At 40.8% G+C, this 16,680-nt stretch overlaps 1 protein-coding gene and 1 long non-coding RNA gene across 5 annotated transcripts in view; one reads left to right on the forward strand and one right to left on the reverse strand.

Annotated features, from left to right (window-relative positions):
* Positions 1-6,876, reverse strand: part of melk (maternal embryonic leucine zipper kinase) — a 121,406-nt gene extending 114,530 nt beyond the window's left edge. For 3 of the 4 annotated variants that reach the window (XM_069925946.1, XM_069925936.1, XM_069925926.1), the window contains exon 1: positions 6,761-6,876. The gene's annotated coding sequence lies outside the window, so the exon portion shown is untranslated. The remainder of the gene's footprint in view (positions 1-6,760) is intronic. The other variant, XM_069925954.1, reaches the window with a different exon arrangement.
* A 122-nt stretch (positions 6,877-6,998) lies between these two features.
* LOC138757920 (uncharacterized) overlaps positions 6,999-16,680 on the forward strand; it is a 57,319-nt gene continuing 47,637 nt past the window's right edge. The window contains exon 1 of the long non-coding RNA XR_011353993.1: positions 6,999-7,299. This is a non-coding gene — a long non-coding RNA (uncharacterized lncRNA). The remainder of the gene's footprint in view (positions 7,300-16,680) is intronic.

Below are 16,680 nucleotides of genomic sequence, written 5' to 3' on the forward strand. Positions count from 1 at the left end.
CCTCTTCCTGTTTGTGAGATAATTTCCCACATCAAAATCCAAATTGGCTCTCCTCAATCTGCTGTCAGATTAATTTAAAGCCTCCTGGGTGAATCTATCAAAGCTCCCTTCAGAATATTGGTTTCATTGCAGTTCAGGTGTTACCCATCTCTCCACTACAGGTCACCTCCATACCAGAAGAGATCCCAATTGTTTATGAATCTGAAACTCTTCCTCCTGCACCAACTGCTTATTTGTTCAAGTTTACTCTTTTTGCTATTCACTGGAATGTGGCACTGGTAGTATTCTAGAAATTACCACTTTAGAGATTGAATTTTTTAAAACTTGGATCTCAAGTCCCTATATTTGTTCATCCCATTTCCTACCCATTTTGTTGGTGCCAATGTGCACCATGACTTCTGGTTGCTTTCCCTCCTCTAAGAATACTGTGGACTCTTATCTGAGATATCCTTGACCTGGGCACCTAGGGGGCAACATACCATCCGGAGGTCTTGCTCTTCTTTACAGAGTCTCCTGTAATTCCCTGACTATTGAATCCCCAATCACTATTGCTCCTCTTTTCTTGCCCCTTCACTGCTGAGCTTCAGAGCTCCAGTTAGATCATTCCATGTCTCCTCCCTACCCCACCCCCACCGCCATCCCATCCCCAGCACCTCAAACAGTATCCAAAATAGTATACTTGTTACTGAAGAGGATAACCCAGTGGAGTATATTCTCCTTTGATATCACATAATAACATTTCAGTCTCATCATTTTCTCCATTAAAAAAAATTACATTCAAGCTCTAACAGATTATTTTTAAGATTTCATGGTATTCATCTTCCCACCAAAAAGAATATCTGTTATTTATTTTAAATGCCAACATAATTATCTATTTGAAAGAAGCCATATTCCCTTTAGCCACCTTTTCTCTCAGAATGCCCATAACAATCATGCGATAGACTTGACTTCCATGCAAACTTTTTCACTTACATTGTTCTAATCATCTTTATCTCATTCACCAAACATGCGGCTTGGACTTTCAAGCATTTCCTTACACATAGATCACAGAGCAGCTTTTACCTGTTAACAAATCCATTCAGGTTACAGTGATCAATTTCAGTGCCATCCCTTCAAATGGTCTGTGTAACTTGCATTTAAAACCTTGGTTTCGCCTCAAATCTATAGCCAAATTCAATGTGTTTCTGATCTGTTGGACATGCGTTTGGGGACTTTTCTGCATCTGTTGTTCCCTTTGTGGAGGTCTTATTTGGAATACCAGTCCCTTTACAATTACTGAGCTCACCAGTACATTCTTTCTTCTTAATGATGTTCTGAACAGTTGATTTTGGTAATCCAAAGGTTTGGGCAATGCTTCTTACTGTTTTCTTCTTGTTTTTCAGCCTCATAATAGCTTATTTGACTTTCACTGGCAAAACTCAAATTGAAAAATGGCAACTCTAGACTCCAAAGGTGACCAAAGGCTTAGAAGTAAGCCTAGCTCTCTTATACCTGCACCAATGAAGTAACTGAACATACCTGAGTACTCACACACAAACCAAAATGTATACAAATAACCTTGAATAAAATCTGAAATGTGCTCTTTAATTCCATCTGAATTGTTTGATTACAAATTTACAAATGTGGAGCACAGGGGAAAATAAAGAAAAAAATATCTTTGTCCCAAACATTATGGAAAGCACTCTCTATTATTCTAATAAATTTGACTAAAGGTAAATTGAAATATATTATTCCTGCTAATGTACAAAATCCTGTTGGTGTATTAACAGAAATAACATCTAATAGATTTGATTAATCATCTTATCTGGCACAACCCAGATCCTGAATGCCTGATTGTTGGGGTTTTATTGAGTACAACACTGTAAGAGAGTTTCAGTTTAGGTTGCAGCTAATAAGTAAGCAGTTAGCTATGGGAAATATTTATCATTTCCATCTTGGGCATCTCTTAAGCAGAGCCAATTTTGAGGAATGCAATTTCTCAAGAACACAACAATGAAAAAGATTGGATTGGAAGAAGAGCAGTTTTCGAGGAGATTTTTATATTTCCGCCAAAAGGATACTAACATGCAATGTTTTGATAGTAAAAACACATCAAAATGCTGGTGGAACTCAATAGTTTTTTTTCAGCACTTATAGGAGACAAAGATATATTGCCGACATGTCAGGCCTGCAACTTTTTGATAATCTGTTTGTTGGCAGTGTCAATTCATCACATGCACCTCTACATATCAACAAGCATAGTTCATTGATCACTAATCAAACAATGCTTTGAAGGGCAAGTAAAAACACAATGCTGGAGAAACTCAGCAGGTCAAATAGTGTCTTTATATAGCAAAGGTGAAATTACATAGCTGATATGTCGGGCTTGAGGTATGAAAAAATGTTGGTAGGCATATGAACAACAGTAGGGGGAGGCATGGTTGCAAATGCAGGAGGTGATAGGTGGAGAAAGAAGGAGACAGCAACGATCAAGGGGAGGAGGGATGGCTCGGTGAATAGAGAGGGAAGGGGGGGGGGGGAGGAGAGCTGAAAAGAGGAAGCAAAGGTCGGGGGGGGGAGAGGAAGAAGAGGAGAGCAGGTTAGCAGAAACCAGAAAAGTCAAAGTTAATGCCAACTGGCTGTGGAGTGCACAGATAGAAAATCAAGTGTTGTTCCTCCAATTTACAGATTGTCTTCATGAGATAGTACACAAGGCAATGACAGGTGTGAGTATGGGTGTGTGACACAGACTGAAATGGTTGGCTACTGGGAGGTCTGTCACTGGTGCAGATAGAGCGAAGGTACTCAGCGTAGTGATCTCCCAATCTGCACCCAGTCTCTCTGATGTAGAGAAGGTCACAAAGGGAACAACAGATGCAGTAAATCAATCCTGCGGATACATTAGTGAAGTGATGCTTCACTTGAAAGGCCTGTTTGGGGCCTCAGACTGTGGTGAGAGAGGAGGTGTGGCCACAGGGGAAGGTGGAAGGGGGGTGAGTGCATGAAGGAGTCATGAAGATAGCATTCCCTTTGAAAGGCAGAGAGGGGAGGAGAGGGGAAGATGTGTCTGGCAGTGGGATCCTGTTGTAAGTGCCAGAAATTCTGGAGGATATTGTGTTGGATGCAGAGGCTGGTAGGTAAGGATAAGGGGTAATTCGATGTTTGTTGCATCTTGGGGCAGAGGGGGCCAGGATAGATGAGAGGGAAATGGAGGAGATGCAGGTGAGGTCTGAGTTGATGGTGGTGGAGGGGAAGCCACATTTGTGGAAGGCGGCAGACATTTCAAAAGATTTGGACTGGAAGACCTCATCTTGGGAACAGATGCAGCAGAGATGGAAAAATTGAGAGAAGGGGATAGAATCCTTGCAGGGGACAGCGTGTGAGGAAATGTAGTCAAGGTAGTTTTGGGAGTTAGTGGGTTTGCAATGTACAGTATGTCGGTAGAAAGCTTGTCTTCTGAGATGGGGACAGAGATCCAGGAAGGGAAGAGTGCAGATGGAAATAGACCAGGTGAGTTGGAGATTGGGGTGGAAGTTGGCAGCAAAGTGAATGAAGTTGACAAGCTCATCAAAGGTGCGCGAGGACAACCGGATATAGTCATCAATATACCGGAAGAACCGTTGAGGGGTCTTGCCAGGGTAGGTTTGTAGCATAGATTGCTCCCCAAAGCCCACAAACAGGCAGGCATAGCTGGTACCCATAGCATTCCTTTGATTTGGAGGAAGTAATACAAGTCAAAGGAGGTGGCTTAAAGTGAGGACAAGTTCTACCAGGCAGAGAAGGGTGGTGGTATAGGTGACTGGTTGGATCTCTGGTCCAGAAAATGCTTCAAGACCTTCTGTATGGGGGTGAAGGTATAAAGGGATTGGACACCCATCGTGAAGATGAGGCAGCCCAGTTCAGAGAATCATAGGTCTTTGAAGAAATGGAGGGCATGCAAGGTATCACGGACGTAGGTGGGAAGGGATTGGACCAGGGGAGAAATGATAGATTCAACACAAGATTAAACTAGTTCGGTGGGCCAAGAGCAAGCAGAAACAATGGGCCTACCCGAATGGTTGGGTTTGTGCATCTTGGGTAGAAAGTAGAAATGAGCAGTGTGGGGATGGGAGACAATGAGGTTAGCAGCCATGGGAGGGATGTGACCAGTGGTGACGAGGTTGGAGATGGTGTTGGAGACAGTGGCTTGATGTGCCATGGTGGGGTCCTGTGGGAGGGGTAGGTAAGAGGGGGTAACTGAGAGCTGTCATCTGGCCTCAGCAAAGTAAAGGTCAGTGTGCCAGACTAAAACAGCACCACCCTTGACTGCGGCTTTGATGGCGAGGTTGGGATTGTTGCGGTGAGAGAGGAGGGCAGAACATTCCGAGGAAGTAAGATTAAAATAAGAGGGGGGAGTGGTGAAGTTGAGACAGTTAAGGTCTCTGTAGAAGTTGTAAATAAAAAGATCCAGAGTGGGCAGCTGGCCAGGACAAGGTGTCTGGCGGAGGAGGAAGGCTTAAAGCAGGAGAAGAGGTCTTGGGTGGAGGGTCATGGTCATGGAAGTAAACACAGGGGCAACGCATGAAGGCAACACATAGTTAAAAAGGCATTCAATAAGGTACTGCACAAAATACTTAATCCATGAGATAAGGAAGCATTGAGTTGAGGGTAATGTCTTATCATGGATAGGGAATTGGTTAACTGATAGAAAGCAGAGGGAAGGACAAATGGCTGTGTCTCTGATTGGCAGTGGTGAGCTAAATGCTGCATGGGCTCTAGGTATTGATGTTTGTTAATAACACTAAAATAAGTGGAAATAAAATTATACAGAGGATGCAGAGAGATGTAGATAGGCTAACTGAGTGGTGTGGAAAATGGAATATAATGTTGGTAAATGCAAAGTCATCCATTTTATTTTAAAAAAATTAGACATACAGCAAGGTAACAGTCCATTTTGGCCCATGAGCCCATGCTGTCTAATTTCACCCAATTAACCAACAACCCCCTGTACGTTTTGAACGGTGATAGGAAACTGGTGCCTTCGCAGAAAACCCAGGGAGACACAGGGAGAACGTACAAAACACTTTACAGACAGCGCTGGATTCAAACCCTGGTCCCAATCGCTGGCGCTGTACAGGCGATCCGCTAACCAAGCTAACCATGCCACTCACAGAAGAAATAACAGATCAGAAAAAATAGAAGATCAGATAATTATTTGAATAGTGAAAGACTGCTGTGCAGAGACTGAAGAGTATTTTACATGAATCATCAAAGGTTGGTTTGCAGACACAACAGATAATCAAGTTGGCAAATGGAATGTTGATCTTTCATTGCTGGAGGGATTGAATTTAAGAGCAAAGAGGATCAGTTGCAACTGCATATATACTGGTGAGAACACCTACACTACAGTATGCAGTTCTGGTCCCCATCCTGAATGAAGAATACATTGGCTTTGATGGCAGTGCAGAAGAGATTCACCAGGTTGATTGTGGAGATGAGGGATTTGACCTAGGGGTTGTCTGGGTCTATACTTGCTAGAATTTGGAAGAATGAGAGAGTATATTTTAGAAACATACCAAATTATGAAAAGTAGAGTCATGAAAGTGGTTTCCACTGGCAGGTAAAACTAGAACAGGGAACATAGTCTGAAGATTCAGGGGAGTAGATTTAGGAGAAAGAAAATAGAGGCTGCCTCCTTAAATACAGTTGAGGCACAAATGGCTTTATTTTTGTACAGTAGGGGAATTAAGAGTTATGAAGAAAAGGCAAGTAAGTGGACCTGAGCCCATGGCCATGTCAGCCATGATCTTATTAAATGATAGATCAGGCTCAACAGGCCAGGTGACCTATTTATGTCTTTAAGTTACATTTTAATGATGTATAACTATATAGTGTTTTAAACATGAGAAAAATAGGACCAGAGGAAGCCATATTACCCCTCAAATCTTTCCCACTCTTCAATAATGATCATGAGTGGTCTTTACCTTCCTTGTGTTAGATCTCCAGGCCTCCATCTTTCAAAAATGTATCTACTTCCACTTTAAATACATCTAATGAGCTAATATCCACAACTCGCTGGAACAGAATTCTCAAGATTGACCAGTCTGCTAAGAGTCCACATGGAAATGGAAACAACAAGGGACACCCAACAGCTCTGGCAAGGGCAAAATCCATAACATGTTAGAAAACCAAATGTGGTAATGTAGCAGATGGCCAAGCTTCTGTTCCAGAAGCCTTCTACACCCGAGTTGATGACAGTAGCAGCAAAGAACCACCCCTCCACATCCCCTGATGATGTCATCCTGTCCCTATCTGAGGATGATGCGTGTGCTGCCTCCCAGGAGAGTGAATCCAAGGAAAGCACCTGGCCTGGATGGAGTACCTGGCCGAGTATTAAAAAAAAACTGTGCCGACCAATTTATTCACAGACATCTTCAATATTTCACTCCATCGGGGCGTGGTACCCACCTGTTTTAAATAGGTGTCAATCATACCAGTGCCCAAGAAGAGAGCAGTAATCAAAATTACCCCCAAAAATGCAGATATTGGACATTGCAAGGTTCCTTTTGCAATAAAGCAGAAAACGCTGGAAATACAAAATCAGTCCCAAAAACAATCTGGAGAAAGAGCCTCCGCGTCAATGTATCAGATTAACGACAATTCCATTAAAACCAAACAGTAATCTTGCCTCAATCCAGACCAGAAATCACTATGGAGATACCCCGACCTTCCTCCGGACTCTCTCCAGAGACCGTGTTGGGATAAGGGTAAGAAAGTGCATCAACCCGTGAAATCTCCCTACCTTTTTTTAAGTGATTCTGCACTTTCCGTCCTAAACTCCGACCGCTCCCCGCGCTCGTTTTAATTTTTGAAATCAGCTCGAGCCCAACGATCAAACTTCCCTCCTTCCAACGTCACTTCCTGTCTGTGCCAGACCGGCCAATCAGATGGAGGCCAGCGTGCAGGCTGGGACTTGGAGTGCTGGCGGACACGGTTTCCTTTCAGCGATTGACTGACGGCGCATTCGTTGGTGGTGAGTTACAGAGAGAATTCTGTCGAATTTCACAGACGCAGCAGAGGCGTAACTGTTATGATGCGTTTCCTGTTCTCCTTTCCGTCTAAACAACTTCGTTGATGGCACCGTTTTTGGAGATTTTACTTTGCATTTCATTTCTACCGAAAATAAATTCTCAGTAAAGAAAGATGATGGTTATAGAAGGGTTGGTGGAAGGTAAATGAGTGAGAGGGGACAATTTGGAGAAAACCCATGAGAATCCTGGACCTGCTGGAGTCTTTCCCAACGAAGGGCACCGACCCGAAATAGACGACGTAATCTCCCTAGTGAGTTTCTCCAGCATTTGTGTGTTCTTTTAAACTAATTTGTTTTAGTGACGAACGCAATTATCACGAGTAACAAGGAAATTAGAAATAATAAAACAAATATTTTGTGCCTTTTTAAAATTTTTTTTATTTTTCCCTTTGAACAAATGAAAGATAAATACAATATAACTCAAGATACAGTGCTGGCATATTACCAATTGAGATCCTACTTGAAGGACAAATTAGGAAGCAGGCTGAGGTTACCAGAGGGAAGTAACTTTGAATATGTGATCACAGATACAATGATAATCAAAAGATTTATAACAAATATGTACATTAAACTGCAAGAAAAGGAGAATGAGGAAACAAATGGTAAAACTAAACAAAAATGGGAACAAGATTTAAATATTTTGTGCCTTCATGGAAGACCAACAGAACTCCCGGCAATGCTAGAGAACTTGTGTGAATAAGGAGCATTTGTAAATAAAAATTGTGTCCATGCGACTTAAGGGATTAACTATCCAAGAACGGATTACTTGCTTTCTCAACTTTGAAAGACGTCATAGTTCAATAGGTCCAAAGATAGCAAATATACCTCTCTACTTTTAAAATAAAGAGGGAAAGAGAAATCAAGAACTACAGTATAGACTAATTATCCTGGCATTAGTCGAGGGGAAAATGTTGGAATCTTTTACTCACGATGAAATGGCATTCATAGAACATAATAGTCAATGCGGATTTATGAAAGGGAAATTTTGTTTGATGTATCAGCTTTTTGAAATTGTAAGTCACTGCATAGATGAGGATAATGAGGTCTTTTAGACTCTCAGCAGCCCTTCAATTATGTGCATACAAAAGACAATTGAAGTAGGAGACATTATTTTGGAAGTAATATACTTGCTTACATTGTAGATTGGTTAATTGGGAAAATGTGGAGAATGAGAATATGAGTTACTTTAGAAATAGAAAGATTGTGAGTAGTGGAATGCAGCAAAGATTGGACTGGAGCAAGGGCTCCAGCTGTTCACATTCTTCATCAAGAACTATGTGGGATACAATATAAAACACTTCTTTGTTATTATCAATTAAGGAGATAAATTTAAGAGATAAATTGGGTCCAACAATGTGTTACCGAAATGTGGAAATACTGATTCATAATAGACATATAAAGAAATTTATTTCAGCTATGTACAGTTTATTGCAGAAGAGGACTCCCAAACAGGGATACATAGGCCTAGACAGCGAAGGGAGACAGATTTAAATATTAACAATGATGAACAAAATTGGTCAGACTTATGTCAAAATACTAGATGCAGATTAGTTCAATATAATTTTACATCAATTATATCTCACACCACGATCTTTCTTCTAAGTAATATAAGAAGTAAACAATTGGGCCTCAAAATGGATGAAGCACAAAAAAGATTTATTATGATAGCCTTAGCTGTGGCAAAAAAATGTATAATGTCAACCTGGAAATCAGAAGAGAGCCTGAGAGTACACAGAAATGAATAAATGTATTCCATTGGAAAAAATAACATATAATTAAAAAAATAAAGTCACAGTATTCGAACAAATTTGGGAACCGTACATGGAACACAACAGAGAGGACCTACCGCGGATCTCCACCCCCTAAAATGATAGAATGAGAAGAAGACGAAATGAACTGACCCAGTGTGTAAAAGTAGATGACACAATTTTCTTGTTTATTTTCATTGTGTGATGACATTGTTTAATGGTTTTATTGTATTGTATATGTTGAACGTTTGGTGGGCAGGGAGGGGGGTGGGAAGGAGGCAGGGAAGGGAGGGGGGGAAGGGGAGAAAATGACACTGTGTATATTCAAGAGGGAAATGTTTGTGTGTATTTTGGTTAATATGGTTCATATTTTAAAAAATTGTATCTCACACCACAAAGTTAGATAGATTAAATTCAGACTTAACAGAACAGTGTTTTAGTTGTGATCAGGAGATAGGTACTTTTTTTTTACATTCGACTTAGTTCTGTCCTAAAGTGAGACCTTTTTGGTTAAATATGGCAATTTTTTTTAGAACAGGTTACAGGAATTAAATTCCCACAAAACCTAATGTTATTTTTACTAAGTAATATTGAAGGGATAAGACCAAAATTAAAATTATCAATATATATCAGAAAGAATTTGTAAAGATCGGCCTGGCAGTAGCAAGAAAATGTATAGCTGCCCTCCTCTGGAGAAGTTTACATAATCTGAGAAATAAATATAGTGTATTTTTGAAAATTTGGCACCCATATTTACAAATTGTGGAATTTAATTTATAGATGTTTTCCCAAAGCTTCTAACCTTGTTAACCTCCTTGGAAGTATTAAAAGATATAAATGGTCAGAGCCATATGATGGGGTGATCTCTGGCAATCAGGTTTCTATTCTTGTTTTTCTTACTTTTCTTTATCTTTATTTTTCATTGCTTTTTTAAAATTTCTTATTTCTTTTTCTTTTCTTGTTGTTTGGGTGGAAAGGGTTGGTGTTTTACACCATCATATATAATAGATTTGATACTAATATTTGACTACTGTATTTTGTATTTGGCTATGCCTATATGTGTGGAAATTTTTTTAAATAAAATTTTCCAAAAAAAAACTATAGTGGCATATTTGCTGATGAAATAAAGTTGTGTGAACAGAGTGATGCAAAGAGGTTTCAAATTGATTTAAACAGATTTAGTGTATGGGTAAAAACATGGAGTGTGAGTTCATCCTCTTTGTTAGAAGTAGAAAAGGTGCATATGTTTTAAATCGTGAAAGTTTGAAAGGGATTGGGGTTTAACATGATTTGCACGTCTTTATTCATAAATCACTAAAAGTTAATATGTAGACACAATCAGTATGTTGGGCTTCATTGCAAGAGTATGTAAGTACTTGAGCAGAAATAAAGACAGAGACTGCAGGTTATGAAACATAAAGCAATGCTGGATCAAGCAACATTTATGGAAAGAAGATATGTAAGTTGACCTTGCATTAGGATAAGGGTAAAGGTGTATTGCTCCAATTATAAAGGGCCTTAGTGGGGAACAAGGAAATGCAGCCATTTGAACAGATTCTTTGGTTCAGAAACACAAAGCTATAGCTGCATATTTTTTTGTTTTGTTCTTCATTAGTGAAGATACACGTAACATTCTGAGGGATAGTATAGAGAAGAAATTTATGGAAATTATTATCAGTTGTTAAATAGGATTAGATAAATTTATAAATCACCAGAGCCTGTGGTCTGCATTCTAGAGTGCTTAAGGAGGTAGCCTTAGAGATACTGGATGCATTTGTGACTATTTTCTAACATTCTCCACTCTATGGAATTAAACACTGGGGAATTGAAGACCAATTGGCTTGATTGCAGTGGTGAGGAAAATGCTGGATTATTTTATTGAGGATGAAATTGCTGTGCATATGGAGAGGAGGGACAGGGTTTATCCAAGTCAACATGGATTTACAAATGGGAATTCATGCTTGACAAATCTTATAGAATATTTTGAGGAAGAAATCACATGAATAGACAATGGTGAGCCACATGATGTAGTGTATTTGGATTTATATAAGGTCCCATCTGAAATTTTGGTGCACAAAATTAGAGTACATGGTATAGGAAGCAATGTACTGGAGTGGGTGGAAAACTGGTTAGCAGGAAGGAAGCAGAGAGTGGTAATAAATGGGTCCTCTTCACATTTGTAGTCAATTCCTAAGCCCGAAGTCCAGCACCTCTAGTTTCAAGAACAGTTTTTTATCCATCAGTTATTAGGCTCTTGAACCTTACCAAAATATCCTAACCCAGTGGTTCTCAACCTTTTTTTTTCCCGCTCACATACCACCTTAAGTAATTCCTTACTATTATATAGTCAGGATAATGTGATCTATTTTGTAACTGCATAAGAATACACACTTCTCATTGTAGTAACTAGTGCACCTCTGTGGGGCGTATGTATATAAGTGTGTGAACAGTTTCTTGAGATGGTGGAAGGCACCAGTCAGTAAAGTCTCTTTTGTTATTTGAATCTTGTTTCTCTAAGTTATTTAAGAAGCCTCCCAAGTAACACAGAGACATAACACGGTGGCAGTGGTATAAGAGAACAAGAATAAAGCCATACAATTGATTGTAAGTCACTGAAATATGAAGGGGAAGAAGAGAAAAAATATTACTGAAAAAATGGCTGGAGCAACAGCAGTTCACGCAGTAATGGACTGGGAGGCTAAAGACATTGTTGAATCATTTAAAAAGTTACAGAAGTGCAATTTGGCTTTAAAAGCTATTTTAAAAATGCAACAGCAGAAGAGAAGGTCTGTTATATACTTCTCTGGTCTGTTATTTAATAGCTGGCAGCTTTCAGAGGTGGAAAAAATGATTCAGAGCAGATATTTGCAGTTTGCTTCTCCCCTTGAATCCAGGTCTAATCATAGAATTAAGCACTGTGAATTTCAAGGCTTAATGCAACAGACTGATGAAACTGTTGATAACTTCCTCACTAGACTAAAAATTGTTGCTGCAAAATGTAGATTTAAGGATATAGAGCAGGGGTGTCAAACTCAAATTCACGGAGGGCCAAAATTTAAAACTTGGACTAAGTCGAGGGCCGAACTAAATATTTATTGAAAATTTTCAACAACATCTGCATGTTTTCTCTTCTTTCAACATATGTAATGTTAAACTTTAGGATATAACTTTAGGAGGATAATGTTACAGGTCAGGAGTAGGTAGCTCAAGTTCACCCTTTGCTTGACCTGAGGGAAACATATTTGGTCCCTGTGGAGATGTAGTCAGCATTCACAGGCTGTGTCCATTTTGGCCTGCATCAGGACTCAGCATTTCCTGCTCACTCCTCAGGCTCTAGGCCTCTATTCACCCTTGACCCACCATCCCTCTACCTGACCAGTCCTTTACCCAACCTCTACTCACCCCTCACTCCACTCGCTCTGCCTCTACCCACCCCATCCTATACACACCCCTCTACTGCCTCTCTCCTCAACCTGTTCCTCCCTATACCCGTCTCTCACCCTCTAATCACCCCTCCCCTACTCGCCCTGCCCCTCCCCTTTTACCTCTTCCCTATCCACCCCCCTTCTACTCATCCCTCCCTCTAACTGCCCCTTGCACCACCATAACTTCCCCTGCCCATTACTCCTCACCTACACCCTCTGCCCACCCCTGCTTACCCACCCACTCAGGCCCAGCGCGCTGCCGATCAGCCTTTGCGGACAGCCACCATCTCTCTCTTCACGTGCAGGGCCGAACCAGCCGTCCCTGGGGTCCGCGCAGGTGCAAACGCTGAAGGCCGTGGCAACCGGGAGAAGTGCGCTCGCGCTGTGGAAGGGCTGTCCGGTGCCAGTCGCGTGGGGCTCGCGCTGCCCAGGGGCCGTGCGCAGCCTGCCATGCCTGTCGCGCAGACAGGAAATCACAGGCGCTCGCCCATCCGCCGCACCGCTTGACAGGTGGGAGAAGTGACTGGTTGTGCGGGGAGCCTTCCAACTGACTTGCCGGCTGATGACATCGACAGACTTCTCGTGTTACAATTTCTCGTGTTACAATTTCTCGTGTTACAATTTCTCGTGTTACAATTTCTCGTGTTACAATTTCTCGTGTTACAATGGGGAAGGATGTGCAATTAAGGGAGAGGATGGTGGGGGTGACATTACCAAAAAACAGCATCGGCTCTCGCTGCAGGGCGGGCCACCTCTAATACATTTTTGAAATGATCTTGTGGGCCAAATATAATTATATTGCGAGCCAAATTTGGCCCGCGGGCCAGAGTTTGACATGTGTGATATAGAGGAAAGATTAGTTGATCAACTAATATGGGGGAGTGCCCATCCCGAAGTACTAAGGTCTCTTATAGGGAAGGATAGCTTAAAGCTGGCCAAAGCTTTTGACACAGCCAGAGCCTTTGAAGCCATGAGGACACAAATGAAATCCCTGTCTATGCAGAACAACACACAGCAAAGAGAAGGAAGGGTTGATGCTATAAAGAACACAATCGGAAAAGTGCAAACCCCAAGTCCTGCAGGAAGTGTGGCAGATAACACCCCTTCAATGACAGAAACAAATGCTCAGCATACAGTTCTGAATGTAGACTCTGTGGCAAAGCAAACCACTGGATGAAGATGTGCAAGTCTCGTATGAAGAAAACAGTAATACCAGTGAAGAAAAAAGACAAGAAGATCCACCACATAAAAGGAAACAATAATGTGGACTCGGGCACCCAGATGCTGGACATAGAATCCATACACCTTCATAACATGTCAGATGAGATTAAAGAAGGAAGTGAGTTGCACACAAGGATCCAAATACAGAGGATAATCCAGAACATGGCTATGATATTTAACCTAAAAGTGAAGCTGGATACTGGATCACAAAGCAACATCATTCCACTCAGAGTCTGTTGCCAGATGTTCCCAGAGAACATAATGAAAGGATATCCAAAAGACGGTGCATTGGAAACAGCAAATATCACATTAATGGCCTATGGTGAATTCATGATCAAGCAGCTAGGGAGAGCTAAGATCAATGGCTGCCATAAGGAAAAGAACATCCTCTGTACATTCTACATGGTTGACACAGACGGACCAGCAATTCTAGGTCTGCATAGCTGCCGGGAGTTGCAATTGATCTCTGTCAATTGTGAGATCCAGATGAAGAAGATATCCAAAAGAATCAACAGAGACACTCCATCGAAGAACCAACCTCCATTCACAAACAAGGCTGAGCTCATGTACCTGGAATGCTTTGATGATTCAGTTGGATGCTTTGGAGACTTTGAATATCACATTGCCATAGATCCAAACTGTAAACCAGTCGTCCATGCTCCAAGGGAAGTACTATTAAAACATAAGAAGAAGCTGGAGCAAGAACTAAAGGGCATGGAAAGGATACAGGTCATAGCCAAAGTGACTGAGCCAACTGACTGGGTAAATTCCATAGTGGTCAAATAAAAACCAAATGGCCGCTTGAGGATATGTCTGGACCCTAAAATCAAGCAATAAAAAGGGGTCACTACCCAATATCAACACTAGAAGACATCACAGAGGAACTAACAGCATCCAAAATCTTTAGCAAGCTAGATGCTAAGAATGGATACTGGAATGTGAAAATAGTTGAGGAATCAACACTACTAACAATGTCAATACTTCATTTGGTTGTTACAAGTTCCTGTGACTACTTTTCAGCCTAAAGGTGAGCCAGGACATGTTCCAACAGAAGATCGATGAGACCTACAGATGGTGTAAAAAAAAAAAAAAAAAAAAAAAAGGTTAAAGCCATTGTTAAGATGGAGCACCCAAAGGACAAAAATGAACTCAGAATTTCCTTGGATTGGTCCAATACATGAGCTTCATACCATATATGTCAGACCACACAGCAAAAATCAGAGAGTTGCTGAAGGAAGATATGGAATTTCAGTGGTCACCAACACATCAGAGAAGTTTTGACCAGGTTAAAGAAATAATATGCAGAAAAGTGGAGTTGAGATACTCTTTCTTTGGCTTGGCTTCGCGGACGAAGATTTATGGAGGGGGTAAAAAGTCCACGTCAGCTGCAGGCTCGTTTGTGGCTGACAAGTCCGATGCGGGACAGGCAGACACGGTTGCAGGGGAAAATTGGTTGGTTGGGATTGGGTGTTGGGTTTTTCCTCCTTTGCCTTTTGTCAGTGAGGTACTATGATATAGAAAAAGCCCTCACTCTGCAAGTAAATGCATCTAACAGAGGCCTTGGTGCAGCATTAGTAGAAGAAGGAAAACCAATAGCTTTTGCCTTAAAACCACAAAAAACAGCATAGACCAGATATGCCAATATTGAGAGAGATTTGTTGGCGGATGTATACGGAAGTAAAAAATTTCACGTTTCTGTATGGAAGAAAGTTTATAATGGAAAGTGATCATCGCCCACTGGAACACATCCAGAGAAAGGCATCAGATAGCCTGCAGAGTTTACTTCTACGACTACAATGCTGTGACTTCGACTTAAAATACATACTAATGCTTGCTAATACCTTGTCATGACTTTCACCGAATGAAGAATATGAAATAGAAGACATGGGGATCAAGATACATCATCTCATCAGTGTGACCAGCAATAAATTAAGCCAGATTAGAGAAGAAACCAGTAAGGATGATGTGTTGCAAATGCTTTCTCAACAAGTAATACAAGGATGGCCAGAGAGGATAAAGCAGATACAGCCTTCAATACATCAATATTTGTCTATCAGAGGCAACGTATGAGAATGGTGTTCTGCTGGCTGCATCAAGACTGATTATACCTGAAATAACGCAGAAAGAGATTCTCCAGAAAATACATAAAGGTCACATGGGAATGGTTAAATGCAAACTCAGGTCAAATTCAGCTGTATACTGGACTGGTATATACGAAATGTAATGTAGATAAATGTTGGGATAATTTGGTAAAATTATACATACTCACATTTTAAAACAGATTTTATTTGAAATACTGAAGAATTCATATTCAGTAACAAACTATGGAGAAAATGCTATGCACATTTCACAAGTAGCTGCTAATTGAAATGATGTCATCAAATTAATCGACTGGAAACAGGTCGTTTGTGTTGAACATTTTTACAAGACTTCAGACCTTTCTGCAAGGTGCTCATTCAAAGGTCAATAAGAAGTTTTGTTTACCTAAGACAACAAATGGGAGCAAAAGACTAACTCCTATTGTTTGCTGGAGAAGGTGGGGGCTTTGTGGCAAATGAGAGAGTCACATGGACTTTCTAGCAGTTGGAAGATAAAGAGAGGGAGAAACTGAACAGACACAGCTGAAGCAAGCAGGAAAAGCTTGTTGGAACTGAAACAGAAAGCTCCAGAGCAGCAGATGGCTGGAAGTGCTATCTGTCTGATGTTTCTCTTGGAATAAGTGAAACAGAAAGGAACTCCGTGGTTGCCTGAACCCTGATGGGGCAAGTTTCATCAGCAAGACATTGAGGTGACTAATGGTGGTACCTCAGTTGTGGGAATCCTGAAACAACAAATCTCTCTCTGAAAACCCTACAAGAACCTTCCTGAGCAGTAAACATTTACCTTTCGAGCACCAAAGCCGGTGAACTTTATACATGTTGAATTCTGTGCACAGTATAAGAATTGCCTGCAACTAGTGAACTTGGAAGAATGAGAAGTGAGATTGAACTGTGAACCAAAGAACTTTTCTTAAATTTACACACACATTACATATACACGCGCTTAGAATTAGAAGGGAGTTAAGTTGAGTTTAGTTAAGTTAATAGAGATAAGTTAAAGTTTGATTCTGTTTTCATGTTTAAAGATAATTAAAAACAACTTTTGTTTAAGTAACTACTTGTGGTGAATATCTATTACTGCTGGGTTTTGCAGTCCTTTGGGCTCATAACAGAAGACATTGAAAATATGGAGACGACAT

The sequence above is a fragment of the Narcine bancroftii genome, chromosome 1 (assembly GCF_036971445.1).
Source record: "Narcine bancroftii isolate sNarBan1 chromosome 1, sNarBan1.hap1, whole genome shotgun sequence".
In the NCBI taxonomy this organism is placed as follows: Eukaryota; Metazoa; Chordata; class Chondrichthyes; order Torpediniformes; family Narcinidae; genus Narcine; species Narcine bancroftii.